Source organism: Lepisosteus platostomus, unplaced genomic scaffold (assembly GCF_059453375.1).
Source record: "Lepisosteus platostomus isolate fLepPlt1 unplaced genomic scaffold, fLepPlt1.hap1 Scaffold_72_H1, whole genome shotgun sequence".
NCBI lineage: Eukaryota > Metazoa > Chordata > Actinopteri > Semionotiformes > Lepisosteidae > Lepisosteus > Lepisosteus platostomus.
The window spans coordinates 156,923-180,847 of NW_028291684.1; the positions used below are offsets into that span (position 1 = coordinate 156,923).

The 23,925-nt window shown below is 46.3% G+C and overlaps 9 non-coding genes across 9 annotated transcripts; 4 read left to right on the forward strand and 5 right to left on the reverse strand.

The window, feature by feature from the left end:
* Positions 1 to 1,775: 1,775 nt before the first annotated feature.
* Positions 1,776 to 1,847, reverse strand: trnah-gug (transfer RNA histidin (anticodon GUG)). The gene has a single exon. It is a non-coding gene; the product is annotated as a tRNA-His (tRNA).
* Positions 1,848 to 2,048: 201 nt separating this feature from the next.
* trnae-uuc (transfer RNA glutamic acid (anticodon UUC)) lies at positions 2,049 to 2,120 on the forward strand. The gene has a single exon. It is a non-coding gene; the product is annotated as a tRNA-Glu (tRNA).
* Positions 2,121 to 4,689: 2,569 nt separating this feature from the next.
* On the reverse strand, positions 4,690 to 4,761 carry trnah-gug (transfer RNA histidin (anticodon GUG)). Its single transcript has one exon. It is a non-coding gene; the product is annotated as a tRNA-His (tRNA).
* Positions 4,762 to 4,962: 201 nt separating this feature from the next.
* On the forward strand, positions 4,963 to 5,034 carry trnae-uuc (transfer RNA glutamic acid (anticodon UUC)). Its single transcript has one exon. It is a non-coding gene; the product is annotated as a tRNA-Glu (tRNA).
* A 2,415-nt stretch (positions 5,035 to 7,449) lies between these two features.
* On the forward strand, positions 7,450 to 7,522 carry trnav-aac (transfer RNA valine (anticodon AAC)). Its single transcript has one exon. It is a non-coding gene; the product is annotated as a tRNA-Val (tRNA).
* Positions 7,523 to 8,096: 574 nt separating this feature from the next.
* On the reverse strand, positions 8,097 to 8,168 carry trnah-gug (transfer RNA histidin (anticodon GUG)). Its single transcript has one exon. It is a non-coding gene; the product is annotated as a tRNA-His (tRNA).
* Positions 8,169 to 8,369: 201 nt separating this feature from the next.
* On the forward strand, positions 8,370 to 8,441 carry trnae-uuc (transfer RNA glutamic acid (anticodon UUC)). Its single transcript has one exon. It is a non-coding gene; the product is annotated as a tRNA-Glu (tRNA).
* Positions 8,442 to 20,826: 12,385 nt separating this feature from the next.
* On the reverse strand, positions 20,827 to 20,900 carry trnat-agu (transfer RNA threonine (anticodon AGU)). Its single transcript has one exon. It is a non-coding gene; the product is annotated as a tRNA-Thr (tRNA).
* A 1,174-nt stretch (positions 20,901 to 22,074) lies between these two features.
* Positions 22,075 to 22,146, reverse strand: trnag-ucc (transfer RNA glycine (anticodon UCC)). The gene has a single exon. It is a non-coding gene; the product is annotated as a tRNA-Gly (tRNA).
* Between the last annotated feature and the right edge of the window lie 1,779 nt (positions 22,147 to 23,925).

Below are 23,925 nucleotides of genomic sequence, written 5' to 3' on the forward strand. Positions count from 1 at the left end.
TGGCGGAGACGCTTAAGGCAGAGAGAAGATGAAGAGGGGGCGTGGCTGCGAAATGATTGACAGCTGCATGACGCTCTCCATGCAAGGTGTGACCGCAGGCTAAAGGACACCTTTCGGCACATCAAGCTCTAAGCACACACCTGGAGGACGTGGGAAATGATACCGCTACCTCTCGCATGCAAAGCAAGCGCTGTACCATGCAAGCTAACCCCCCTCGCTGGGGCTCATGCCTCGGTGTCGCCTAGTGCCGCTTGTTCCCCTCTTACCGGGTGCAGTTCACTGCCCTTCGTCTGCAAGGCAGTCGTGTAATTGCGGCTTTCTTGACTTATTGATGAAGGTCTGACTGGACGAGCGAATGACACCTCTCCCCCGTCCTCAAGCTTGCTGACAGAATAAAATGGAAAGTGCTGCCGTGGCTCATTGGTTTAGGGGTATGATTCTCGCTTAGGGTGTGGGGGGTCCTGGGTTCAACTCACGGATGAGCCCTTGTGTGCTCCTTTTGTCCTCGTCCACAAGACTGGGAACTGATATCCACATCACCTTGCAGCATCTGCTTATGGCAAACGATGGAATGTGACTAATGACTGAACGAGCCTGGTGAATACTCATCACGTGGCACAATGAGAGCGTGCAGTCAGCTGTCCAAGGCAGCAACCTCATTGCTCGTTCAAAAGAACACGTACTGAAAACTCATCACCACTATGTCGTAAATGAGCACCGCGATCGCTTGTTGTCATGCGTCCTTACTTGGGAAATGCAGAAGCAAAAACTGCCCTCTCTCAGCCACCGAAACGTGTGCGGCTCGCTTTGCACTCTCTGCGCCTCTCATATTTATGGAGCTGTCTGCTCTTCTTTCTGTTGAAGTACGCAAGTTACGGGGCGTACTGCAGACTATGATGTGCTCAATGACAGCTTTCAAGATTTGAAAACTATGAGCTTGATGGCTCAAGTCGAACGAATGTGGTTGTTACGCAATTGATGATCAAACGCACGTATTCTAACGATTCGTGAGAGTATGTTCTAAAGGTCCCTGGCTCGATCCCGGGTTTCGGCATTTTGTTTCATCGCGCCCTTTGTTCCTCTCTCCAGCGCCCTCTGCCTAAAGTGACCCTTTCTCAGCCCGAAACGCAAGCGAGAAACCAGCAGCAGTCCCTACAGGTTTCCGTAGTGTAGCGGCTATCACATTCGCCTAACACGCGAAAGGTCCCCGGTTCGAGACTGGGTGCAAACAGCCTCTTCTTGCACGCTCCTGCACTTCACAGAGGTCTTGAAGCACCAGTCATTTGTTCCCAATGTATTTCCGGTGCCTTCATGCACTCTTGTACCAAACGCACGTTTTTTCTGTACCTGGAGCCGATCATTTGCAATTGGGCTATCCCGACAGACCAAGACGAGCTCTGTCGGCTCAAATGCAGCGCAACACCTGCGAGAACAACAGTGAGCCCAAGATCTAATCAAGAATCGACTCCAGAAACAGGGCTTGGCGCATTGTTCCATACTCCGACCACTCTTGGTGTAAACAAGTCCCTCCTGGTCTCTGCATGAAATGCACTTTCCTGCGTTTGCTTTGGTGTAACTGGCTTCCCATGCATGGGCGAATGTGAAGAAGATCCTTAGTAAGTCATTGAAGAAACCCGAGAAGAGGTCGGAGTGGCCTCTGTCGTTCATCAACGATCCAGTCAGGCAGTACTCCTCTGTAAAGCGCCGTTCGTTCACATCGATTGGCTTTTTTTTGCCTTCATTCATGCAAGTAGTAAAAGCAGACGCCCCTATTCTGCCGTGACCCGGATTTGAACCAGGGTTGTTGCGGCCACAACGCAAAGTACTGACCACTATACGATCACGGCGAGTTACCGATACACGCGTGGCAGGGCGGAAAAGGCTGTGCTCTCTTCGTGTGACATAATTCGGGAAAGTCCTGACGTTGCATTTCAACTGAGCCCCAGTATACATCGACCCTTCGACACTCTGAGTGACAACTCTCTTGCGTGTTTTCTCATATTTATGTAGTTTGCTTGCATGATGCCCGGAACAGCAGGGTTGTGCACTCCCATATGGTCTAGCGGTTAGGATTCCTGGTTTTCACCCAGGCGGCCCGGGTTCGACTCCCGGTATGGGAACGTGTCAATTTTGCCTCCTGCTTTCCAAAAGATCAGCACTGTGTACGAAGGAGCCACATTAAAACTACTCAACGTGCAAAACGTGCGAGAAGAGGGGGCGCTTGTTTCCAGCCGAAACTTCTCGCGTGTGAGACGAGCTGACCATCGCTGCAGGAGGTGGGAGGGTCACTCTGGTAGACAGGGCTGACCTTCGGCAATAGGATTTATACTCTCCAAGATGATATTTGCACTTTCTGGAGAGGCGATTTTCTCCACTTCAGTAGCCCGATTTCGTCGATTGCGTGGAGAGGGCTGTAGAATGTGGCGCCGTCTTTCCTGCTCCGTCCATGACAGGCGTGCTGGTCTCTGGAGAGAGAGCACGGTCCATCAGCGCACCCCAATAAAGGCACTGGAAGCAGCTGAATCGCATTGGCGAAGCTCAGCACTGGGCCGCTGGGCACATCTGACCACAGTTTCCGTAGTGTAGTGGTTATCACGTTCGCCTCACACGCGAAAGATCCCCGGATCGAAACCGGGCGGAAACAGACCAGACTTCTTCCGTCGCCACGCACAAAAGGGGATTGGGGATTCGCCTAGTGCTGTGATCGAACAGAGCCACTCACCTCTTAGTGTGGCGGGATCTGCACAGTGCATGTCGCAGCGCATCCTGCTTTCACTTCAATGCGCGTCCTGATGTACCCCGGTCTCCCGCGTGACAGGTGGGGACAGGTGACAGGTCCTATACTAACGAGGAAGACATCGCTCTCTCCGACCCCCGGCATCGTGTCCCGACCCACCGTGCTGGAAGCCGACTCGTGCTGTGATTCCTTTACGGAGCAGAAATGACAACCGAGGAGCCGAGAGATCATTTCAGCATTTCGCGTCTGAACGGAAAACACAAACGACCAACTCGGAATGACTTGCTTTGGACGCTTTTCAAAGCGTTCTTTGTGCACGATAAACTGCGCCGCCTAGCAGATACAAATGGGTTGTACAACTTTGAAGTAGCAAATGGAAGAGGGCTAAGCCTCCTCTCTTTTAGCCCAGGTTCGATCTGTCTCCCAGAATCACCAGGGCGCACGCACACACACACACCCGTGCCGTTGAAGTACTCTGCTTCATTTCTGAGGGCAACTCAACATTCACTCCTACCCCGAGTGCAGAAAAGACAGCGTCTGCAGCAACAGCAGCTCAGGTCTCTGCACAGGAGCTAAGCTGCCCCCATCTCCTCTGCTCTGCGGCTCCTACGGAGTGGAGTCCTGCCTGGAGCCGTGTTTGCAGGCGGCGGCTCCCCGCACCCTGTCTGTGCGTCGTGTCCAAGAGCTCCTGGGAGGAAGAGAGAGCCCTCCGACTCGGGTGCTTTTCCACGGTCTGTGTGAGGAGGGGCGGGTGTGTCCAGCAGCTTATCGAGCGGAAGCCTGGGGCGGCGGAGAGCTGTGATCGTGCAGACCTTGAGGTGTCACCTCTTTGTCTGCTTTCCCGCCCTCCCTCCGCCCAAGCTCTGCTCCAAAGTAGCCCGGCAACCCCTCACACCTGCACGTGTCACAACCTAAGGTGTGGTCATGAGACACCCATGGGGTGTTGTTCTGTTCTTGCTAATTGTTTCCTGCCCGTCGCAGGCAGGAGTCCATGCGAGGAAGATGCGCTGGACAGAGCTCAGAGGGCGCACCTGGGTGGCTTTCCTTCTGAGTGACGTTCCTGCAACACTCTCCCGCTACTCTTGGTGCGCTCATGCCGCAACACAGGAAGGCTGAAGCAGGTGGCTGTGGGCTCTGTGCACCGCCGAAATAGCTCAGCTGGGAGAGCGTTAGACTGAAGATCTAAAGATCCCGGGTTTCGGTGTTTTGTTTCATCGCGCCCTTTGTTCCTCTCTCCAGCGCCCCCTGCCTAAAGTGACGCGTCCCTTTCTCAGCCCGAAACGCAAGCAGCAACAGTCCCTGCAGGTTTCCGTGGTGTAGCGGCTATCACGTTCGCCTAACACGCGAAAAGTCCCCGGTTCGAGACCGGGTGGAAACAGCCTCGTTTTGCACGCTCCTGTACTTCACAGAGGTATTGAGCGACCGGTCATTTGTTCCCAATGTATTTCCGGTGCCTTCATGCACTCTTGTACCAAACGCACGTTCCTTCTGTATGCGGAGCCGATCATTTGCAATTGGGCTGTGCCGACAGATCAGGACGAGCTCTGTCGGCTCAATAGCAGCGCAGGACCTGCAAGAACAACAGAAAGATTAGCATCCAGCGGGGGCTTCTTAGTGAGCCCAAGATCTCATCAAGAATCGGCTCCAGCAACAGGGCTGGGCGCATTGTTCCATTCTCCGACCACTCTCGGTGTAAACAAGTCCCTCCTGGTCTCTGCTTGAATTGCACTTTCCTACGTTTGCTTTGGTGTAACTGGCTTCCCCTGCATGGGCGAATGTGAAGAAGATCCTTAGTAAGTCATTGAAGAAACCCGAGAAGAGGTCGGAGTGGTCTCTGTCGTTCATCAACGATCCAGTCAGGCAGTACTCCTCTGTAAAGCGCCGTTCGTTCACATCAATTGGCTTTTTTTTGCCTTCATTCGTGCAAGTAGTAAAAGCAGACGCCCCTATTCTGCCGTGACCCGGATTCGAACCGGGGTTGTTGCGGCCACAACGCAAAGTACTGACCACTATACGATCACGGCGAGTTACCGATACACACGTGGCAGGGCGGAAAAGGCTGTGCTCTCTTCGTGTGACATAATTCGGGAAAGTCCTGACGTTGCATTTCAACTGAGCCCCAGTATACATCGACCCTTCGACACTCTGAGTGACAACTCTCTTGCGTGTTTTCTCATATTTATGTAGTTTGCTTGCATGATGCCCGGAACAGCAGGGCTGTGCACTCCCATATGGTCTAGCGGTTAGGATTCCTGGTTTTCACCCAGGCGGCCCGGGTTCGACTCCCGGTATGGGAACGTGTCAATTTTGCCTCCTGCTTTCCAAAAGATCAGCACTGTGTACGAAGGAGCCGCATTAAAACTACTCAACGTGCAAAACGTGCGAGAAGAGGGGGCGCTTGTTTCCAGCCGAAACTTCTCGCGTGTGAGACGAGCTGACCATCGCTGCAGGAGGTGGGAGGGTCACTCTGGTAGACAGGGCTGACCTTCGGCAATAGGATTTATACTCTCCAAGATGATATTTGCACTTTCTGGAGAGGCGATTTTCTCCACTTCAGTAGCCCGATTTCGTCGATTGCGTGGAGAGGGCTGTAGAATGTGGCGCCGTCTTTCCTGCTCCGTCCATGACAGGCGTGCTGGTCTCTGGAGAGAGAGCACGGTCCATCAGCGCACCCCAATAAAGGCACTGGAAGCAGCTGAATCGCATTGGCGAAGCTCAGCACTGGGCCGCTGGGCACATCTGACCACAGTTTCCGTAGTGTAGTGGTTATCACGTTCGCCTCACACGCGAAAGATCCCCGGATCGAAACCGGGCGGAAACAGACCAGACTTCTTCCGTCGCCACGCACAAAAGGGGATTGGGGATTCGCCTAGTGCTGTGATCGAACAGAGCCACTCACCTCTTAGTGTGGCGGGATCTGCACAGTGCATGTCGCAGCGCATCCTGCTTTCACTTCAATGCGCGTCCTGATGTACCCCGGTCTCCCGCGTGACAGGTGGGGACAGGTGACAGGTCCTATACTAACGAGGAAGACATCACTCTCTCCGACCCCCGGCATCGTGTCCCGACCCACCGTGCTGGAAGCCGACTCGTGCTGTGATTCCTTTACGGAGCAGAAATGACAACCGAGGAGCCGAGAGATCATTTCAGCATTTCGCGTCTGAACGGAAAACACAAACGACCAACTCGGAATGATTTGCCTTTGACGCTTATCAAAGCGTTCTTTGTGCATCGAACAGACCCACTCACCTCTTAGTGTGGCGGGATCTGCACAGTGCATGTCGCAGCGCTCCCTGCTTTCACTTCAATGTGCTTCCTGATGTCGAGTCGTGTGCCGTGCGGAGGCTCTGAAAGCGAGAGCAATGAAAAGGTGCACGACGCTGTGTTAGAAAACAGAGAAGTGAAAGGCAGTCCTTTCTCTAAGGAGGTAAAAGAAAAGCTACTCCCCGTCGGGGAATCAAACCCCGGTCTCCCGCGTGACAGGCGGGGATACTTGCCACTATACTAACGAGGAAGACATCACACGCTCCGACCCCCGGCATCGTGTCCCGACCCAGCGTGCTGGAAGGCGACGCGTGCTGTGATTCCTTTACGGAGCAGAAATGACAACCGAGGAGCCGAGAGATCATTTCAGCATTTCGCGTCTGAACGGAAAACACAAACGACCAACTCGGAATGACTTGCTTTGGACGCTTTTCAAAGCGTTCTTTGTGCACGACAACTGCGCCGCCTAGCAGATACAAATGGGTTGTACAACTTTGAAGTAGCAAATGGAAGAGGGCTAAGCCTCCTCTCTTTTAGCCCAGGTTCGATCTGTCTCCCAGAATCACCAGGGCGCACGCACACACACACACACCCGTGCCGTTGAAGTACTCTGCTTCATTTCTAAGGGCAACTCAACATTCACTCTTACCCCGAGTGCAGAAAAGACAGCGTCTGCAGCAACAGCAGCTCAGGTCTCTGCACAGGAGCTAAGCTGCCCCCATCTCCTCTGCTCTGCGGCTCCTACGGAGTGGAGTCCTGCCTGGAGCCGTGTTTGCAGGCGGCGGCTCCCCGCACCCTGTCTGTGCGTCGTGTCCAAGAGCTCCTGGGAGGAAGAGAGAGCCCTCCGACTCGGGGGCTTTTCCACGGTCTGTGTGAGGAGGGGCGGGTGTGTCCAGCAGCTTATCGAGCGGAAGCCTGGGGCGGCGGAGAGCTGTGATCGTGCAGACCTTGAGGTGTCACCTCTTTGTCTGCTTTCCCGCCCTCCCTCCGCCCAAGTTCTGCTCCAAAGTAGCCCGGCAACCCCTCACACCTGCACGTGTCACAACCTAAGGTGTGGTCATGAGACACCCATGGGGTGTTGTTCTGTTCTTGCTAATTGTTTCCTGCCCGTCGCAGGCAGGAGTCCATGCGAGGAAGATGCGCTGGACAGAGCTCAGAGGGCGCACCTGGGTGGCTTTCCTTCTGAGTGACGTTCCTGCAACACTCTCCCGCTACTCTTGGTGCGCTCATGCCGCAACACAGGAAGGCTGGAGCAGGTGGCTGTGGGCTCTGTGCACCGCCGAAATAGCTCAGCTGGGAGAGCGTTAGACTGAAGATCTAAAGATCCCGGGTTTCGGTGTTTTGTTTCATCGCGCCATTTGTTCCTCTCTCCAGCGCCCCCTGCCTAAAGTGACGCGTCCCTTTCTCAGCCCGAAACGCAAGCGAGACACCAGCAGCAGTCCCTGCAGGTTTCTGTGGTGTAGCGGCTATCACGTTCGCCTAACACGCGAAAGGTCCCCGGTTCGAGACCGGGCGGAAACAGCCTCGTTTTGCACGCTCCTGTACTTCACAGAGGTATTGAGCGACCGGTCATTTGTTCCCAATGTATTTCCGGTGCCTTCATGCACTCTTGTACCAAACGCACGTTCCTTCTGTATGCGGAGCCGATCATTTGCAATTGGGCTGTGCCGACAGATCAGGACGAGCTCTGTCGGCTCAAAAGCAGCGCAGGACCTGCAAGAACAACAGAAAGATTAGCATCCAGCGGGGGCTTCTTAGTGAGCCCAAGATCTCATCAAGAATCGGCTCCAGCAACAGGGCTGGGCGCATTGTTCCATTCTCCGACCACTCTCGGTGTAAACAAGTCCCTCCTGGTCTCTGCTTGAATTGCACTTTCCTGCGTTTGCTTTGGTGTAACTGGCTTCCCCTGCATGGGCGAATGTGAAGAAGATCCTTAGTAAGTCATTGAAGAAACCCGAGAAGAGGTCGGAGTGGTCTCTGTCGTTCATCAACGATCCAGTCAGGCAGTACTCCTCTGTAAAGCGCCGTTTGTTCACATCAATTGGCTTTTTTTTGCCTTCATTCGTGCAAGTAGTAAAAGCAGACGCCCCTATTCTGCCGTGACCCGGATTCGAACCGGGGTTGTTGCGGCCACAACGCAAAGTACTGACCACTATACGATCACGGCGAGTTACCGATACACACGTGGCAGGGCGGAAAAGGCTGTGCTCTCTTCGTGTGACATAATTCGGGAAAGTCCTGACGTTGCATTTCAACTGAGCCCCAGTATACATCGACCCTTCGACACTCTGAGTGACAACTCTCTTGCGTGTTTTCTCATATTTATGTAGTTTGCTTGCATGATGCCCGGAACAGCAGGGTTGTGCACTCCCATATGGTCTAGCGGTTAGGATTCCTGGTTTTCACCCAGGCGGCCCGGGTTCGACTCCCGGTATGGGAACGTGTCAATTTTGCCTCCTGCTTTCCAAAAGATCAGCACTGTGTACGAAGGAGCCGCATTAAAACTACTCAACGTGCAAAACGTGCGAGAAGAGGGGGCGCTTGTTTCCAGCCGAAACTTCTCGCGTGTGAGACGAGCTGACCATCGCTGCAGGAGGTGGGAGGGTCACTCTGGTAGACAGGGCTGACCTTCGGCAATAGGATTTATACTCTCCAAGATGATATTTGCACTTTCTGGAGAGGCGATTTTCTCCAGTTCAGTAGCCCGATTTCGTCGATTGCGTGGAGAGGGCTGTAGAATGTGGCGCCGTCTTTCCTGCTCCGTCCATGACAGGCGTGCTGGTCTCTGGAGAGAGAGCACGGTCCATCAGCGCACCCCAATAAAGGCACTGGAAGCAGCTGAATCGCATTGGCGAAGCTCAGAACTGGGCCGCTGGGCACATCTGACCACAGTTTCCGTAGTGTAGTGGTTATCACGTTCGCCTCACACGCGAAAGATAACCGGATCGAAACCGAGCGGAAACAGACCAGACTTCTTCTGTCGCCACGCACAAAAGGGGATTGGGGATTCGCCTAGTGCTGTTATCGAACAGACCCACTCACCTCTTAGTGTGGCGGGATCTGCACAGTGCATGTCGCAGCGCATCCTGCTTTCACTTCAATGCGCGTCCTGATGTACCCCGGTCTCCCGCGTGACAGGTGGGGACAGGTGACAGGTCCTATACTAACGAGGAAGACATCACTCTCTCCGACCCCCGGCATCGTGTCCCGACCCACCGTGCTGGAAGCCGACTCGTGCTGTGATTCCTTTACGGAGCAGAAATGACAACCGAGGAGCCGAGAGATCATTTCAGCATTTCGCGTCTGAATGGAAAACACAAACGACCAACTCGGAATGATTTGCCTTTGACGCTTATCAAAGCGTTCTTTGTGCATCGAACAGACCCACTCACCTCTTAGTGTGGCGGGATCTGCACAGTGCATGTCGCAGCGCTCCCTGCTTTCACTTCAATGTGCTTCCTGATGTCGAGTCGTGTGCCGTGCGGAGGCTCTGAAAGCGAGAGCAATGAAAAGGTGCACGACGCTGTGTTAGAAAACAGAGAAGTGAAAGGCAGTCCTTTCTCTAAGGAGGTAAAAGAAAAGCTACTCCCCGTCGGGGAATCGAACCCGGTCTCCCGCGTGACATGCGGGGATACTTGCCACTATACTAACAATGAAGACAGCACACGCTCCGACCCCCGGCATCGTGTCCCGACCCAGCGTGCTGGAAGGCGACGCGTGCTGTGATTCCTTTACGGAGCAGAAATGACAACCGAGGAGCCGAGAGATCATTTCAGCATTTCGCGTCTGAACGGAAAACACAAACGACCAACTCGGAATGACTTGCCTTTGACGCTTATATACCTCTTAGTGTGGCGGGATCTGCACAGTGCATGTCGCAGCGCTCCCTGCTTTCACTTCAATGTGCTTCCTGATGTCGAGTCGTGTGCCGTGCGGAGGCTCTGAAAGCGAGAGCAATGAAAAGGTGCACGACACTGTGAAATAAACATTAATAAACGCATATATAACGTCGAAAACACATCTAACACTAGGAGTATACAGCACTCTGCACAGTGTACGAAGTAAATTATTTTCGCAGTAATTAATTATATTTACTATATTTATTATACACGTGTAAATTAATTACTGCGAAAATAATTTACTTCGTACACTGTGCAGAGTGCCGTATACTCGCCCATATGTTGATTGTTGATTGATTGTATACAATGTATAATTTGAAATACATATGTTTCAGGTGTGAATGTGTATTTTCAGAATACATTTCTAAATCTAATCATTGGCTTGGTTTACTTGTTTCTACACCTATAAAATCTATCTTTGATGTATAATAGACCTCTACCCATATACGTATAATAGACCTCTAAAGTTATACGTATAATAGACCTCTAACCATATACGTATAATAGACCTCTAAAGTTATACGTATAATAGACCTCTAACCATATACGTATAATAGTCCTCTAAAGTTATCCGTATAATAGACCTCTAAAGTTATCCGGAACTCCAACCATATATGTATAATAGTCCTCTAAATTTATCCGTATAATAGAACTCCAACCATTTATGTATAATGAACGTCTAAACATAGACGTATAATTGACGTATAACTTTAGACGTATATTAGAATTTCATTCTAGACGAATTGTAGACCACATTTAGACGTATAAGGTATGCGTTTAATAGACGTATATTATACGTCTTTTGCCCACTGGGTGGGCTCCAGATGCACATGGAAGCAATCAAGTGTTTCATCCGAGCTGTTTCAAAGACTGCCCAAGAGCTTTCCTTTCACAGAGGCGCAACGATTAATGATGGGGGTGCACCCTTCAATGCGCCTTACGACTCTAGGGAGTGATTGAGACGATTCGTAGCGTGTGCTCATTTCTCTCTATTCCCCGTGTTGCAGTGGTAGGATGACGTAAATTACTGCTTCGACACTCCGTGTTAGATTATAGGAGGAATGCGGCGGCAGCGAGCTCGCTTTTGTCATGGCCGAGTGGTTAAGGCGATGGACTCGAAATGCGTTGGGGCTTCCCCGCGCAGGTTCGGAACTTGCCGACTCCGGCGTCTGCCGCACGTCGCCTTGTGCCTGCGCGGCAAAGGCAAAGTGCCGCTTCTCCTTTCCCGGTACTATAAAAATGCTAAATCGCTTGGACCCGCTGCCATGGAAAGCAGTTCTTCAGATTACCACACATTCTGCGTTCGCACCTCTGGTGCTCTACTTATGCCTTTGAAAACCTAATGAATAAAGCTGAAAGAACCGACACGATATGTAGGTGCTCGTAAAGCACGCATTAAAGAACTGTTAACAGCAAGGGTTTCAGTGGGTTAACTGAGGAGAAGGCGTGATCGCTAATTGTTGACTTTTTATTTGGTGTTAGAAACACTCTTACTGTGCATGATGTGCAACAAATGTAGCCACAGAAATTGCATCACGCTTTCATGTATGCTATTGCAGACACCAACGTTGCCTAGATAGAAAACCGAAATAGCCGTGGGTTTGCTTGTTGGTCTGAAGGATCTCTCTTCGAATCTCTATCATTTGTCAATGGAAGTAAAAGGCGCTGCAATCTCATACGTTCAGAATCAAACCCGCAGCTGTTGTTCGACTTTATTTCTTGACTAATTACAACTGAGTGTCGCATGAGCAGTTACGTAAGCTTGTCTGGTATATTTGAACACAAATGCCGTTCTTCAATTAAAACTAACAGTACATTGTCAGGGACATTCAGTTCTATACAAACAAGAGACAGACAAGAGAATATTTCTACCTTTCATGTGGACTACGTGTTGACTTACTGATCGGAATAATTGAAAAGTTCGGGTACGTGTTATCCATTGCACCACTGACCCTGGTGCGACACTGCAGGACTGCAACCCGGTGAGCTCAGCACTGCAACTAGTAAAATACCCCCGGTCCATTCTTTTCCAAAAGTGAGAAACACCTGTTTTCTACATTTTGTCTGTTTTAAAACCATATCTCTTTAAACCAAACCAAGAGTTTGTCTTTTGCTCTGATATTCTGATTCATTTCGATTTCAATAAAAAAAAAACTACCTTCCAAAGCATCATAAAATTGTCCCTTCTTCCAGACTCTACTTCTCTCTTGTAGTAGTACAGCAGACCTTTCCAGGTGAGCAGATCACAGAGTCCGAAATGAGCTTCCTCCATCAAGCAAAGTACCTGAACATGACTCTGTCATCATAAAAGCGCCCCTGTAATAAAGAAATTCAATCTGAAATCAAGAGGGCAGTTGCCTACTGAAATACAAGAAGTCATCAATTTTAACCTAGCAACACATTAAAGGCTGCATCATACAAGTACGATTCTAGAAATGCTCACCAGATTACGTTTTAAGAAGGAACTGCGCTTCAGGTTCTGCCGAGATCTTAACTCGGATGGCAGGATTCAGAGTCCGGAGTGCGGACTGATTGCGCACGGAGGGTCCATATACTGTGGATCCCTCAGTGATCTTCCGCGTATTCAAACCGCCAGCGTGTGACTCCCCTGTCCCCGTGACCTCATTGCTCTGCTCTCTCCTCTGTGCAGCCGAGCCCGATTCACGGTAAAGTGAAAAAAAAATATGCCCTCAACGTGAGATTTACTCTGGAGCGAGGATAGATGTTACCTTTTTATCATTGAACAGGATGTATGTGATGTGGCGACTAGGTTCAATTTTGTATCCTCTTTAAAAGATTAAGGACTGGGGTGAGCGTGATTTACCACCCTTTCAGCTAAGAACCCGACGTGCGCACCGTTTAAGCTGCATAGACTCGGTCGTTTAACTCTTCTCCATTAGCAGGGTTAAGGTTAAAGAAAAAAGACATTGCTGACTTCTTTTTTTTTGCCAGCTGCTAGCGCTGATTAGCAAGGTTTGTATTTCATGTTTTGCAAGTTGCATCCATTTTAAGAAAAACAAGTCGTGTTAAAGACAGGAAATGAATACTTGCATTTAATTAAGTCTAGCCGTAGGCGGTTATCCACTGGGATTCAGACCCAGGGTCTCCTGTTTTCTAGGCAGGCGCTTTAACCAACTAAGCCACAGCACCCCGGGAGTGCTGTCCTTTTGCAGCCACTTGGACACACCACTCAGACACATCTGCATTCGGTGTGTGCTCCGCCTGCTCGCTGAGCAAGTTGCCACCTTTACATACAATAGCAACATCGACACCAAGAGAAAGGATGACAAATGGCTTTTATCTGGAACTTTTCATGTCCAAGGAGCTCAATGTGCTTTCTGTGTACAACAGGGCCACTGAACTCCACGCTGGCCACTGAACCACAGCAGTGGCTTGCTGGCTTGACATCTCCCAAGGAAAATGTTGAAATCGCATGTGGAACAGGAAAATGACCCTCGAGTACGAGGGAAAAAAAAGAAAAAGATCATCTGGAGCGCGCCAACCCAGTTGGGACAGCCCAGTTTTGTTGACGAGGTGGCCGAGTGGTTAAGGCGATGGATTGCTAGTCCATTGTGCTTTGCACGCATGGGTTCAAATCCCATCCTTGTTGGTTTCCACTCTGTTTTTGATCCCTATTGCTCAATGCACAGTGAAAGCATTGCATACATGTGTCTGACAATGAGAAATGGGCCCCTGAGACAGTCATTTGCCTGTTTCACAAATGATCGTATTTTACTAGAGATTCTGTTTGGGATTCAGATGTGCATTCGGACAGCAATCCCTTTCAAGAAATGATACGTTCTGGATGAGGTCAAAGGTGCTGGAACACTGTATTTAGGATGTGTTTGCAGTTATTCTGTGTCTCTAGCTTCAACCCAGTGATATATATATATATGCTCACTGATTTTTTGGTACATGCCCAGGGCAATAATCATTATGAGGATTTATTTCCATATGTGCTAGAGGTAGTGTTGTGAAATTCTTCAACACACTGGATCGCAGGTTTAAACCTGCACTCTTACTCCTTAAATACCAACAAATGCAGATATGTAGCAATCATATTGTAGCGGACACTCATTTGCCTGTTTCACAAATGATCATATTTTACTAGAGATTCTGTTTGGGATACGGATGTGCATTCTGACAACAATCTCTTTCAAAAAATGATTTTACCTTATCGCAGCTTTGCCCCTCTTGCCTCTTTGGAAAATATCTCCATCTTGTGGTCGTTGTTGGTAATGTTTAGACAATATCTCCATCTTGTGGTCGTTGTTGGTAATGTCTAGACAATATCTCCATCATGTGGTCGTTTTTGGTAATGTCTTCTTATGCCCTTTTTTATTTCAATTCTTTATTAGTTGATTCTAGAATCTCTACAATAGAGCTGAAAATATCAGTTTTGTAGCAGACAATATGACATTAGTTATAGTCCAATTAAGACTTTATTACCCTGTTTGTAACATAACAAATTAAAATTGATTAAAACTAAGTTTGGAACACCAGGGAACATAAAAAATGATTTTTAGGAAAACCATGAGGTTCTCTGTGTCCGATGCCTGCAAGGGGAGAAAGCTAGAATCCTTTGCTTTTTCAAAATTTGAAAAAAAACATCATATAACAACAGTTTTCATTCATAGGAGTGAAAAACAACCATTTTTGAAGACATATTAGTTTCTAAAACACTACAATAAAGTTGAAAACATCCGTTTTATATTACATTAATTTTTGTGAAATTAGTCATTTATTGCACTATTTTTAATAAAATCTCTAATTAAAAGTGATTAAAATTAAGTTTGGAACAACAAGGAACACAAAAAAAAAAAGATTTTAAGGAAAAAAATATTGTCTTCTGTGCCAGGTGCCTGCAAGGGGAGAAAGCTAGAATCCTACCCAGGCTCCTGGAGCTCTGTCCTGGCTAAAGGAGGGTGAATCCATCCCATTCAAAGCTCCATGAAAAAATGATATTTTTAAATTTGAAAAAAAAAAACATTATAGAACAACATCTCTTGGTCCACAGAGTGCAAAAATCCAACTTTGAAGAAAATCCATTGACTGATCCCCGAATCCTGAAGTTTCTTCGCATGATATCGGGCTTGCAACCACTTTCTGGAAAATTTTCAGCTCCATTGTAGAGATACTAGAATCAACTAATAGAGAATTAAAATAAAAAAGGGCATAAGAAGACATTACCAACAACGACCACAAGATGGAGATGTTGTCTAGACATTACCAACAACGACCACAAGATGGAGATATTGTCTAGACATTACCAACAACGACCACAAGATGGAGATATTTTCCAAAGAGGCAAGAAGGGCAAAGCTGCGATAAGGTAAAATCATTTTTTGAAAGAGATTGTTGTCAGAATGCACATCCGTATCCCAAACAGAATCTCTAGTAAAATATGATCATTTGTGAAACAGGCAAATGAGTGTCCGCTGCAATATGATTGCTACATATCTGCATTTGTTGGTATTTAAGGAGTAAGAGTGCAGGGGGTTTAAACCTGCGATCCAGTGTGTTGAAGAATTTCACAACACTACCTCTAGCACATATGGAAATAAATCCTCATAATGATTATTGCCCTGGGCATGTACCAAAAAATCAGTGAGCATATACATATATCGCTGTGTTGAAGCTAGAGACACAGAATAAGTGCAAGCACATCCTAAATACAGTGTTCCTGCACCTTGACCTCATCCAGAATGTATCGTTTTTTGAAAGCGATTGCTGTCAGAATGCACAACTGAATCCCAAACAGAATCTCTAGTCAAATATGATCATTTGTGAAACAGGCAAATGAGTCTCTCAGGTGCCCATTGCTCATTTTCAGACACATTTATGCAATACTTTCACCATGCGTTGAGCAATAGGGATTAAAGATACCAGAGGTAAGGTTTAAAAGTGATTCTGAGGTGCAACACATCAGCGAAACAGCTAGGCATCTGAAATGCGGGGTTTGAGAGCCCTTCAGGGAACACCGTACCCTAAAGGTACCAGAAGTCCACTAGTATAAGCATTAAGTCACTGTCAGCCCTGTTGCAATGTAATTGCTACATATCTTCATTTCTTTGGTTTTTAAGGAGTAAGAGTGCAGGGGGTCTAAATCTGCGATCCAGTGTGTTGAAGTATTTCACAACACTACCTGTAGCCCGTCTGGAAATAAATCCTCATTCTGATTATTGACCTGGGCATGTACCAATAAATCACTGAGTATATATATATATCACTGTGTTGAAGCTAGAGACCTGTATGTAATAATATGATGCTAAAATGTTATTTTCACATGTAAGAAAACCGGCTCAGGGACGCCAAATATGTAATGTTGCCATAGCAAAATTAAATGTAGGGGGTCTCTGAAGGCACCAGTTCTGTAGGGTTTGGGCATTTACTGAGACAATTATTAATTGTAGCAGTAAATCACAAAGTTGATTCTTTTGATAGCTTTAGAATCCAACCATGTGACATAACTCAAACAACGCGCACACACAGGTACTAATACACGAGGATACATTTATTAATACGTAAAATATGCATGTAAACCTAACAGATCTTATCAAGAGGGTTATCAGAATACAAAAGATATATATTCAGTCAGTTACGAAGTGTTACACATATCAAGAGGACATACGTTCAGTATATCATTCATTAAGACCGTTTCGTTAATGAATTTGGTTATAACTTCTACATTAGATACTCAAACAAGTACATAACTCTTAGGAATTAAATTGATATCAACTGGTTGGGATAACAATTGAATTCTCGAGCTGTAATGCATTGAAGTTGAATACTCATCCAATCTTTGGGGATTCAGATCTTCCTGCGGGCACAAAGAAACAGTTGCAGGCTGTTGCTGTCCAATCCGCGCTCTCTGGCTCCGTGCCAGGCTGTGCTGTGCGGCTTGCGACGCTGCACTGCTGATGCTCACTGTTGGCTTTAACTAGCAAAGTTTGTGCACAGGAGAAAAGATGACTGTGGGTCCCAGCAAGTCAGGAAGAGGACCGGTTCGTTTCTGATGAAGAGCTAGTTCTGAATAGTGATTCAGCTGTCCACAGTTCCGACCTGTTCACAAGGCCTGCTGCTGGTGCTAACCTCGGGTGGATCCTCTGGTTATTCTCTGGCAACCTCCGCTCTAGACTCTTAGAACAAAGGAAAGTTCTGGCACTCGTACACACTGGCCGTTCCGTGGTTGTCCGGGCTGAGTCTCAGGATGGTCAGGAGGCGCGCTGCGAGAATGTCCTGCCCTTGGGAGCCTTCTGCTCCTGGGCCGTCCTGCCCTGGAATTCTCCTTTGAATTCCCTTTAGAATTGTCCACAGAATCCTCTGAATCCTCCCTTCTGAATCTTACTGAATCTCACAGGCTCTCTGTGTTGCCTGTTTTTACCTGGAGGAACTTCAGCTCATTGATTGGCTGAAAGTTCCATGGGCATCAGAGTCCCACGTGGGTTACTCGGCCCTACCAGTCCCTGATTGATTGATCAAGGTGAGATATGAGTCACTTAGTCCTGACACTTAGTAATGCAGTCCAGATGTCCAACTGGCACTCCCTAGACAGATAGGCGCCAATGGATGACCATTGATCATGATAGAAAGGCTTAGCTAAGTGCATCCCCCTTTGGGAGCTGTCCTAGGACCTTAAATCACCCTGCATGAATAGTCTCTCTGTGGCTGCACCACAGAGATGAACAGAGAAATGGGGCCTCATTTGGAAAGGCTCAGAACACTTAATTCTGCCTTATTAATAAGCCTCGCCGCTACACACATATATTAATGTAATAAATGATTGCTTATGCTTTATAAATAAATCTAATTAAAATAAAAGCTTAAGTTTTGTATTTATCTTGTACCATAGAACATGATTTTCTTTGTATTTCAAGCCCACAAAGTGTCCAAATGTTCTATGATCATTTCTTTCATCATTAGGGACTAAATATACCAAACGTATGATGCTAAAATCCTGAAAAAAGGATAGGCTCCATTTCGTCAGTAGATTGGAGTCCAAAACTGATTTGGGTCAATATACATTACCTTTGAAGATAAGGTACAGTCTACTGTAGGGAACCATCAACTTAGAAAGCATTGGCCTTCCCTGGGGGTCAGGTAGGTGCAAAAGATAAACCTTTATCCTATCTTTATCTTAAGATAAGTGTCCAAGCAGTATTTTTCCAAGTTTCACCAAGCTCATCATGTTGCCATAGTAGACAAAGTTCTATAAAATGTTAAATAACTTTAGAAAAAAGCATCTTGGTCTTTCAGTACTGTACAAGGTGAATTAAACTGTCCCTGGTAATAAAAAGTAATTAGAAGCATCCCAGAAACTTTATCTCTAGAAACATTAGCTGTTTTATATCATGTAATTTAGTGTGATGTTGTCAGAATTCAAGGACATTATCACACACAGAAATTGGTTCAGTTAAATCTAAAAAATACAGCTAAACATGGGTTTAAATGTAAAATAGAAGTCTTACCTCTTGTCAAAAGATTTAATTCAAGAAGCGATGTAATAAATGATTGCTTATGCTTTATAAACAAATCTAATTAAAATAAAAGCTTAAGTTTTGTATTTATCTTGTACCATATAACATGGTTTTCTTTGTATTTCAATCCCACAAAGTGTCCAAATGACGCACTACATGATATAAGGAAGATTATCACATGCATATCGGTATTATCTTTCTTACGAAAATGCATTCCTTTCATTACCTTTTACTTTTTAAAATGAACTCAAATTGTGTATAATGTAATAATTTAAGTAGAATAGATTCTAACAATATAATGATCCAGTGTGTTGCACTACTTCACTGCTTCACTGCTCTATGCCGTCTGGAAATAAATCCTCAGACTGCTCACTGCCCTGGGCTTGTACCAATAAATTACAGGAGCACGTCTATATATCACTGCGTTGAAGCAGAAGACACACAATCACTGCAAACACATCCTAAATACAGTGTTCCAACACCTTTGACCTCATCCAGAACGTATCATTTATTGAAAGGGATTGCTGTCAGAATGCACATCTGAATCCCAAACAGAATCTCTAGTAAAATACGATCATTTGTGAAACAGGCAAATGACTGTCTCAGGGGCCCATTCCTCATTGTCAGACATATGTATGCAATGCTTTCACCGTGCATTGAGCAATAGGGATTAAAAACACCGCAGGTAAGGTTAGATGTCATGTTCTATGATCATTTCTTTCAGCATTAGGAACTAAATATACTAAATGTATGATACTAAAATGTTATTTTCACATATATTAATGTAATAAATGATTGCTTATGCTTTATAAATAAATCTAATTAAAATAAAAGCTTAAGTTTTGTATTTATCTTGTACCATAGAACAAGATTTTCTTTGTATTTCAAGCCCACAAAGTGTCCTTTGATCTCTATTCTGTGGTAATCCACAATGACCCCGTTCTTCAGGTGATTCATCATGTCCTCCCTCGTCTGTTGAGAGGCCATCCCGATCTCTTCTGCCGTGGCATGCTTCATACACGCTCTCTTGAAGTGAGCAGGAAGCTGATCAAAAGTATTCAGGCACATCTTGCACACCAGGGGAATCCTCGCGGGTTTCCTTTGAAAATAAATAATACCATCTGTGTATAGAAACAAGCTAAGACTGATTTCTTAAATTATCCTTAAAATTCTCTCTCATAGTTTGAGCATAATGATTTTATTGCATTTATATAAGAATTGCTCATTGCTCCAAAATAAATAATGGTTTCATAAAAAAGTGAACACTTACTTGGTCTCAGTCACAGACTTTCCAATAGAAGCCATTGTGGAGTTCAGCAACTGCAGGTCCTAGAAGTGGGGAAGGAATTTTAAAAGAGAAATTGAATTACAATACAGAAGGAATGGCTGAGGGTTCACTGAAATATATAAATATACAAATTCCAAAGACTGAGTCCATATAGAAACAACTACTTTTCATTTTCAGTATAAGAAAAAAAAAACATTATCTTCCAAAGCATCATAAAATTGTCCCTTCTTCCAGACTCTACTTCTCTCTTGTAGTAGTACAGCAGACCTTTCCAGGTGAGCAGATCACAGAGTCCGAAATAAGCTTCCTCCATCAAACAAAGTACCTGAACATGACTCTGTCTTCATAAAAGCGCCCCTGTAATAAAGAGATTAAATCCAAAATCAAGAGGGCAGTTGCCTACTGAAATACAAGAAGTCGTCAATTTTAACCTAGCAACACATTAAAGACTGCATCTATACAAGTGCGATTCTAGAAATGCTCACCAGATTACGTTTTAAGAAGGAACTGCGCCTCAGGTTCCGCTGAGATCTTAACTCGGATGGCAGGATTCAGAGTCCGGAGTGCGGACTGATGGCGAACGGAGGGTCCACATACTGTGGATCCCTCAGTGATCTTCCGCGTATTCAAACCGCCAGCGTGTGACTCCCCTGTCCCTGTGACCTCATTGGTCTGCTCTCTCCTCTGTGCAGCCGAGCCCGACTCACGGTAAAGTGAAAAAAAAGATGCCCTCAACGTGAGATTTACTCTGGAGCGAGGATAGATGTTACCTTTTTATCATTGAACAGGATGTATGTGATGTGGCGACTAGGTTCAATTTTGTATCCTCTTTAAAAGATTAAGGACTGGGGTGAGTGTGATTTACCACCCTTTCAGCTAAGAACCCGACTTGCGCATCGTTTAAGCTGCATAGACTTGGTCGTTTAACTCTTCTCCATTAGCAGGGTTAAGGTTAAAGAAAAAAACATTGCTGACTTCTTTTTTTTTTGCCAGCCGCTAGCGCTGATTAGCAAGGCTTGTATTTCATGTTTTGCAAGTTGCATCCATTTTAAGAAAAACAAGTCGCGTTAAAGACAGGAAATGAATACTTGCATTTAATTAAGTCTAGCCGTAGGCGGTTGTCTGTAAGGACCAGTTCTGTTCGAGAAGACACAACAAAGAAGGCACCGCTGGGATTCGAACCCAGGATCTTCTGTTTACTAGGCAGGCGCTTTAACCAACTAAGCCACGGCGCCCCAGGAGTGCTGTCCTTTTGCAGCCACTTGGACACACCACTCAGACACATCTGCATTCGGTGTGTGCTCCGCCTGCTTGCTGAGCAAGTTGCCACCTTTACATACAATAGCAACATCGACACCAAGAGAAAGGATGACAAATGGCTCTTATCTGGAACTTTTCATGTCCAAGGAGCTCAATGTGCTTTCTGTGTACAACAGGGCCACTGAACTCCACACTGGCCACTGAACCACAGCAGTGGCTTGCTGGCTTGACATCTCCCAAGGAAAATGTTGAAATCACATGTGGAACAGGAAAATGACCCTCGAGTACGAGGGAAAAAAAAGAAAAAGATCATCTGGAGCGCGCCAACCCATGTCCGGACAGCCCAGTTTCGTCGACAAGGTGGCTGAGTGGTTAAGGTGATGGATTGCTAATACATTGTGCTCTGCAGTCATGGGTTCAAATCTCATTCTCGTCGCTCTCCATGTCCGACACATGTGCCTGTTTGACGTCGGCCCTCCTGTTGCTTGCTCCGGTGCTAGAGCCGTACATTTTCTAGCGGTGGCTGAACATGGTATAGTAGGCCAACGTCGGTATCGAGCAGTGACAGTAACAGTACTTACTGCGCCCCATAAGAAATCGTTTGTCCCTGTTCAAAAGAGATTGTGCGATGTCCTGCGGCGTTCGTAAAGCAAACCTTTGACAGTTTGAAAAGAGGAATTTATTCTGCTTCCTGTGCGTGCAGTAGTTACAAAGTTGAACGTCTTTACACGATCTGCTGCAGTTTTCAGTGGGCGGGCTTTGTCAGATGGCTTGAAAAAACACACTGTGTTTCGGCTGAACTCCACACTCATGAGCAGTGTCCTGCATGTTTTCTGTGTATAGCTGTCTTTTAACGCATACAGAATTCATTTGAAATCATTGATTTCTCCAATTAACAAGGGTCCCTTTTTGAACCTGTGAGAAGCATTCTTTCAATGTAACAGATTTACTCCGGGGAAAGCCAGCATGACATTGAGAGTAGCTCAAGCTTTCAGCACCCATATCGGACTGCGTGTATGCAGACACCACTCAGAATCCCCTGTAAGATTCTCCCTCAATTCCGTTTTTCAGTGCTTTAGCTCTTTCAAAAGGCTTCGCTTTGCTAGTCACAATCCAAGGCTCATGATAGCATTTGAAAACATTAACCACTGCGTTAGCCGGGAATCGAACCCGGGTCAACTGCTTGGAAGGCAGCTATGCTCACCACTATACCACCAACACATGCCCACAGGAAGTCTGCAGGACACCACCAGAGAATGCTTTTTTAAAAAAAATTTTTATTAAACATAGAATTTACAAATACAAATACAACAAGAGGATCAGAGTCATGTACAAGAGAAAAAAAACGCAGCAGAAAAAAGCATTTAACTACCAGAGGTAATTAAGTAATTATGTGATCAAATTGTATATTTTACACGTATCATATTTTCCTTGCTTTAATATTTCTCAATTATTTATAAACTTTAGTTTCAACATGCATGCGTTTCCTGTAAAAAATAAAACTCAGCACACAGTTTTTCTTTTAACAACATTTCGAGTACCTCTGGCATTCATGAAAAAGACATACACAAAAGCAAATAACTAACTCTAAGACTGTCTAAACTATTGAGTTTTTCAAAGAACCAGAACTATAACAGTCCTTAACACTTAACTACACCATTCCAAACTAACACTAAAGAAACACTAGTATATACTGGTATAACAAATAAAACCAAACATAATCATTAACTGAGCAGTCACTGGGAGCAAATCTCCTTCCCGTCCACAAAGGCCCTCGCTCCCACAAAGTAGGCTCTCCTCCCCTCTCTTCTGGCAGCTTCAACCTGGGGCCACAGCTGGTTCCTGGTACTCCTGTCCGCAGCAGACAGGTCCTCTGCAAACCTCAGTTTGTTCCCATTCAAATACTCATTCCCCCTCGCCGCTCGCCACAGCATGTCCCTCGCCGTCCTCTTGGTGAACTGTATTATAATCGATCTGGGGAGCACTTGCCCAGACATGTTCGCTCTCCCGAGCTTGTGAACAAAGTCAATGGCCGATATTACGTCCTCCTGGTCCGGCAGGGTCCTTTTACAGATACCCTTCACTGTTGCAACAAGGTACTTATCACGTTCCTCTTTAACTCCAAATAATTTTAAATTCCATCATCGACGGTATCTATCTACATCGTTCACTTTCAATTCAAGTTCTTTAATATGCTTTTCTTGTTTGGTATTTACTTGTTTAAGAACTTTTACTTCACTCTTTAAGTCTTCAACCTCTTTAAACACACAGTCCATGGACTTTTTAAGACTTTCGATTGCGACTGTATTAGATCAAGTCATTTCCTTCAGCTCACCCATGCTCTGTGCCATCATGTTGAAGATGTTGGTCTGGAGCTCCTCCAGCGTCAGGTCGCCCCTTCCTCTCTTGGCTGCCGGGGTTTTCACAGGTGTGCTGGGCAGGGACTCCGGCTCTTCCTCTGGCAGCTGAGTCTCACTTGGGCTGCGAGCGCTCGCGTACGAGCGCATCTCCAGCACTCTTTCCACGTCCCCTCCAGCTGCTTCACTTTTCCCTTTAGTTGCCATCAATTTTCTTGTAGTGCTATACATATACGAGTGAGGTATCTTAGAGTTCTCCTTCGAAGACCCAGCACTCTCTTTTCTTTTCCCAGTGTTACTCATATCGAAATTCTTAAACCTAAAAAAAATAGTTTTTTTTTCTTTCAATTATAACTGAAGTTTAAACAAGTAGTGTTAAGTCCTTATTTTTCTGTAGTCAAAAAAAGCAAAAATTAACATTCAGGTCATGAAAAACTCAAAAAAAATCCTCAACCACTAAACTTTACCTCCCACCTGAGCGCCATCTTGAACGCCCCTACCACCAGAGAATGCTCAAGATTTCGGAAGCTGTCTCCGGGACGTGCTGATTCCACACATCCTGAATAAATCATGATATTGTTAGTTGCTGTAGCTAGACGTTCAAATGAGTTTCATGGCCAGATGGACTGTTTCCTCCAGCGGT